At 34.4% G+C, this 6,054-nt stretch overlaps 1 long non-coding RNA gene across 1 annotated transcript; it reads left to right on the top strand.

Moving 5' to 3' along the window:
* The first annotated feature begins 2,632 nt into the window (after window positions 1-2,632).
* On the top strand, window positions 2,633-4,669 carry LOC147653011 (uncharacterized). Its single transcript, XR_015287428.1, has 3 exons — window positions 2,633-2,690; window positions 3,369-3,445; window positions 4,559-4,669. It is a non-coding gene; the product is annotated as an uncharacterized LOC147653011 (long non-coding RNA).
* Window positions 4,670-6,054: the final 1,385 nt, after the last annotated feature.

The following is a 6,054-nucleotide window of genomic DNA, read 5'->3' as shown; positions in this document are numbered from 1 at the left end:
GTCTTTTTTCATCTGATGAAAGGTATTATGGTCCTCACCTGTCTTGGTTTTAACTTGCTCTGCATATCTACTTATTTCTTCCTAGAACATTAAGCAGCTTGTGGCAAGAAGGTGTTTTTTATATTGTTCTGGGAGTTCTAAGTGTTTCAGCTACTTTGATTCACTTCTCATTCCATGCAGCAGAATAGGCCTCCTTAGTGCAACAACTGTAACCTCACTTTACTTTTTCTCTTGTCAGGTCATGAGCTGAAAATGTAGAAGACATCTATTGAAAGACCTGTTAGCTGAGAGCTTAGAGAATTTGCCTTCATTTAGTACTATGCTAGACCACTTAGGAATGGACACATTGGTATGGCACGAAGGTGTGAAGGTAGGAGTACCACCAGCAAAGTCCTCTGGAGAAGTTTAGTGTTTTTCGGGGAGCCAGCATGAGAAGAAGCATTGCTATAGGCTAGTGACTAGGGAAAATGTGACTTAGATGTTTTTCTCAAAACTCTTTCTCTGTTTTCCTCCAATAACTGAGTGTTAATCCTCAGAGGAGTCAACTATACACTCAGGTGAAAAGCTTGGTCCTCAGCTTATTCACAAATTGTCCAGGTTCTCTTACAAGCTTTGATAACTGATGATGTATAGAACAGTGTATTCCAAAAAGTTTTGACCTGGCTTGTGATAGTTTCTTTTGTGCTAGTTCTGCATAGAAAAATCCAGAGCTGAAGGCTGTTTTTGTGTAACCACTTGAGAAAGTTTCCTGTCTCTTAAAGTCTCTGCTGGCTCTGCTATCTAGGAATATTTTTGCCTTGGGGAAGTAAAGGCAGTGACATTTTTTATTTTTTTGGTTCTCTTCATTGCAGTTTAAGCACACTAACTATATTGCTGGTGCTGGTAAAAACCTCCAAGTATAACCCAGAGATCTAATGTGTGTTGCATAATACAGGACAATGAGTATGTAAAGCATGGGGCTATTTTAGGATTGCTCTTTCCCTTGACAGATAACTCCCATTATTTTTTTTTTATATGAGGTACAAGAAAGCGGGATAAGCGTTACTTGTTGGATAACCTAAAATAAAAGTCATAGCCAGTTATTAAACCTGGAAATCAAAGAAAACATATTGTAAACATAGTCAAAATACTAGTGAAACCATGTCTGCCCAAAATAATTGAGTTCTGTAGCTGCTCTGTGGATGTTTCTTAATACTGTTTGAAGAAACATTCTTACTTTTTTCATATTTAAAGATATACAGTTGTATTAAGGTTTTTGATAAATGTAGGTTTTTCTTTAAGGCATGTGAAAACTTCTTGTGATGCAGCTGGGTAAGTCCATGAGGATCCTGGAGAATGTTATACATCAATATTTTAATTAGTATTTGTATTATTTACATTATTCTCTTGGCCCTAAGTAATGTATTATGCACAGAAAATGTACTGGTGTTGCGACAAAAATTAGATCAACTGAGAGAACACCCTTTGCCTGAGGTATCTTTAGAACTGTGAATGGGAAGCTGGGTGATGAATTGGATAGTCTGCTTCAAAGGACAGATATATAGTGTCTGAATATGAAAAAGCATAAGTGCACAAAAAACATGCCACAACCACGTGTAGTGCAGTGATAAAACAGTTTACTCTCACCTTTACTACCAATGAAGTATGTCAATTTAGGGTCTGATGTTCTGCCTTATTTACTGGAGTCTGTATACATCTGTATATAGTATAACATTTTGTAGTGCTTATTGCTAAAGAGTAAAACCCCAAAATTTGTCTTGGTCTATATTAAACAGTAAACCTGCTTCTTCCATTTCGTTTTTCTCCAGAAATTGCAGTCTTCTTTTGATGCTTGCTTCTTTTAGTTATTTCTGAAATGCACAAAACATATGATTTATTCTAACCTTAGTTAAATTGCAGCTGCAGGTCTGAAGAGTTTGATTAGCATAACTATTTAATGGAGACAGAATTTAATATTCCTCTGAAAACAATAGAATTATGTCTGGGTAAGGTTCAACTGAAAACAAAGGCTTAAGATTCTGGCTCCTGTTTTACAGATAAAGTCTAAGCTGACTTTTCTATGTCTGCCTTCTGACCTAGACTGAGGTAAAAAGCAAGGTTATAAGTGGTCTTCTAACATATCACTTTATAACACCCCAGAACAAGATTCATGACATAAGAAGGACACAGCCTGATTTTAGGAACATAGTAGATCTTGCTTGGCATTTTATAAATCATACTTCTGCCAGCAATGTTCAACTGTCCTCACAGTACCTTAATTTAATTTTCCACTCTTCTGTTTATTTGAGGTGTTCTAATAAACTTTATGTAATTTTTCTTTTTTTCATCGTTGTTTTAATTTTATTTCTTCCTTTGTCTCTGGGGATTAAAATATGTGGATTTTGAAACATGCTCTATATTCTTCATTTTGTATGCTTCTCTGCTGTGTCCTGCCCCTTTGCTACACTCTGCTCTTGATGCTCTGTCATTTCATCAGTTTAGACTGAATCTTCTAAGAGGAGTAAGATGGAATAAGGCTTGTTTTTGCCTGCTGTGTGGAAATTCCATTGAAATCAGCCAAAACTAGCAACTCATGATGACTGGCAAATCAGGTGTTAAAAAATCATCTTTAAATTTAGGCTGAAAAACCAAAGGGAAAGAGGAAGACCTTTTTTCTCATCTTGGAAATGTTTATTACTGTATTTTTTCAGGTCTGATTATCTAGAAGATTTGAATGCTCTTAATGCCCTTTGAAAGAAAAGTTTGGAGAAGATTGCAATGATTTTTCTCATTCCTATTTCAAAGCGTTCAGCAGTCAGGATGCTTGCTTGGAGTAATGGCAAAAATCCAAATCTTTTCTGTGAGTTGGGCACAGTCTGCTAAAAGACTGCACTCATGGCCACCACAGCCTTTTTAACTCTTCTGATTACTGGGGGGATGTTTAATTTCCAATGTGCTGCCAGAGGCAGTCTGAGATATTTTGTCTGCTGTTCTGTATAACCATCTCTGTGTTTAGTGCAGCTATTATAGTTGTGAAGGCAGAAAGGTGTTGTGGGGTACTGTCCCCTTTCAAAATTGCCCCAAATCAATACCAGGATTTTACAATCTTGGTTGAACTGAATGTGGTGGATAATCATGAACATTACTTAATAATCTTAAATACAGACATCCCTAGAAATTATACATATCACTTTTAGAATGAAAGGATCCATAAAACATTGGCTGGAGGGATCACTACAAAATTTAGAATTATTAATTATTTTTGATCAAAGTAAAGATGTTTATGTTACACCTAGGAATTGATGGTTTTACATGATTATAGAATAGAGATGACTCATCATCTTAAATATGCCTATAAGAGAACTTGCCACAACATTGATGAGTTTTAGGTGTTCTGAGAACTCCAAGTTTTACCAAAGAAAAAGAAAATGAAAAAACTGTATGTGAATTCAAAAGTATCAGACAGGTAAGCAGAGTGTTCTGTTCTAAATGTTCAATGTATTTTCAGGAAACAAATTGTAAGCTGCCTACATGAAAACTATTTGACAATTTGGAGTAATAGAATGTTGCCTAATGAATTTCTTGTTCACTCATTGAAAGAAAGGATTTGTATATTTGCTTTTGAATACTTCATGGAGGAATGAAAGGCAAACCTTGCTTATATATTTATAGGAGGGAATAGCTGTATAGTCAACTATCTAGATCATGTAAACTGAGAAATACCAGAAAAGCTTGCTTTGAAACCTCTGTAAAAAGACAGTATTTGGAAATATTTATGTGTTCAGTAGTCATAAGATTTATATAAGGATTCTGAATGCAGGATGACATAACCCGTGAAAGAGCAAAGACCAGTCAAATACTGTCTTGTAACCATTGGCAGCAGTGAAGCAATTAAAGACCTTTCAGACAGCAATTAATTTTATTAATGAGCACAGCCTTAAAACACAGCATTTGTATTTGTAGATAGCTGAATTTATGATGATGATGATAGTTGTGAATGGTATGCTTAGAAAATGTCTGTAAGTGGCTGAATAGCTGTAGTGAAGTGTTCTTTCTGTGACTCACATGTGCTTGTCTCTCAGTCTGATCCCCAAAATCTCTGATACCAGAACAGGACTTCTTTTGCAGGTTTCTATTCAAAATCCATATTCATGCCTTATGCCTTCTTTCAATGGATACCTGCTGTGTTCCATCAGTAAAATCAAGCATTTTTCTTTATACTTTAATGATCCATGTTCTCTTCCATAGAAGTAAAAATAAATAATTAAAGATAATTTTCTTCTGGAGCTGTGACTAGAAATATCAGTCTGCTAATACCTCATTTATGCTTGCAAGTGAACTCTGTAGTATGTTACTGACTCATCTACTTGTAAGATTTTTATTTAGGGATATTTTTCTGAATTTGTGCTATTTAATAATATAAATCAGTGCCACAGCTCTACATTGACACAAATAAAAGTAAGCAAAGTTCTGGGGTTAATTTATTTGTATACTGAATTTAAAATTTTCGTGCATTTGACGAAATTCTTATTAGCCTTCCTGGAAACAGCTTTATAATGATTACCACCTTTTTCTGCAGATGGAAAGAGCACCGTTGCTTCATTTCCTGTGTGACAAGAAGGCCAGATAATAACTATGTAAAACTCATCTTCTGTGATTGCAACAAAGCTGCCTTTTCTACAGAAAATCTGTAAGAAAAAAGGGAAGTATTCTGTTACTGTTGAGTGCAATGAAGTACATCTCAAATTTACAGGAGCATTTGAAAAGCTTTTAATTTAATAGGGAAGTTGCTTGATTCAGTAGGTATCAAAACCTATTAAGACAGTTTGGCACATCTTCCTAATGTGTGGAAGTAATTAATTTGAACCAAAGACTCCCATTGTGGGACACGTTTCTCTCAGCATCTTAAAAATATATAAATATAAAATTGAAAAAAATTTCTCAAAGAGAGATGCAGATTGATTAGATTTTTGGCACGCATTTTTTTTACTCTTTATCCCCAGTTATAATTTGTTTGCAGCTATTTTTCTTTATTCTTTCCTCTTCATTGTTTCAAATGGACTAACACTGTTTTCTTATTAATATTTCTGTGTCCTTTTATATAAGAAAATAAAAAAACCCATAAAACAACCTTAAAAAATGCAGACACAGCATTTGAAGTGAATACTAATAGATATTATTAGTATAATATACTATATATATATTATATATATATAGTTTCCTAGAGCTTATAATTCTTTAAATTAGTGCTAGAAAACCTTTTTCTTCCCAAATATTACAAACTCAGTAACTCATTGACCTTCTTAATTTCTTTTTGCTAGCCAATGATCCATGATTGTGTGAAAGTTTTTGTTTTGTGCCATCTCTGAGTAGGATTCTGCTCGGTATTTTGTGGAAATCTGCAGAGTCCATCTGTTCCCAATACCAGAAATCAGACACATTTGTCTCCTATTGTACCTTTACCCACAAATTTTGAGGAATATTTATTCACATGTGTTCCTTGACTTCAAGTTTTTCCATTAAAAAAATTAGGAAGAAGCTTGGTGGTGCATGTAATACTTGCTTTCTAGCGTGGGAACTGATTTCAAGTAGATGGATTGCAAATTTGAGCTGTACTAAATCAAGGATTCACCATGTTTTGTGTTTGGTGAAAATTTGTGAAACACCTTTGTTGTTTAGTCTCTGCTGCCTTGTTACTGTTGGAACAAAAAGAACCCAGTACTAAGTCATGCTGGAAATATTCACATTTATTGCTATCTAATTGTGCTTAACTTTCTAATTTGCCTTTTTTTTTTTTTTTTGTTTATTTGGGTGTCTTTGTTTGTTTTGGATGAAGACTAGATCTATGTTCCTGAAACACTGGAATTGCTGTTTGAGTAAGCAAACTTGTTTTGTGTGTGTTTTCTGGAAGATAACTTCTGTTTCCAGCTCCTGCATTTTTTGAAGTTATAGTGCTAGTGGGTGCTGCAAATGCTATCTTTCTGTACTGTATAATTATACTCTTACTCTTATTAATTTTTATTCTTATTTTCAAATGTGAGATGTGGACTTTTAGGAGTAATATTGGTGCTAAAG

Source organism: Cyanistes caeruleus, chromosome 5 (assembly GCF_971803275.1).
Source record: "Cyanistes caeruleus chromosome 5, bCyaCae1.hap1.1, whole genome shotgun sequence".
Taxonomy (NCBI): domain Eukaryota; kingdom Metazoa; phylum Chordata; class Aves; order Passeriformes; family Paridae; genus Cyanistes; species Cyanistes caeruleus.
This window is presented reverse-complemented; position numbering and strand designations above follow the sequence as displayed.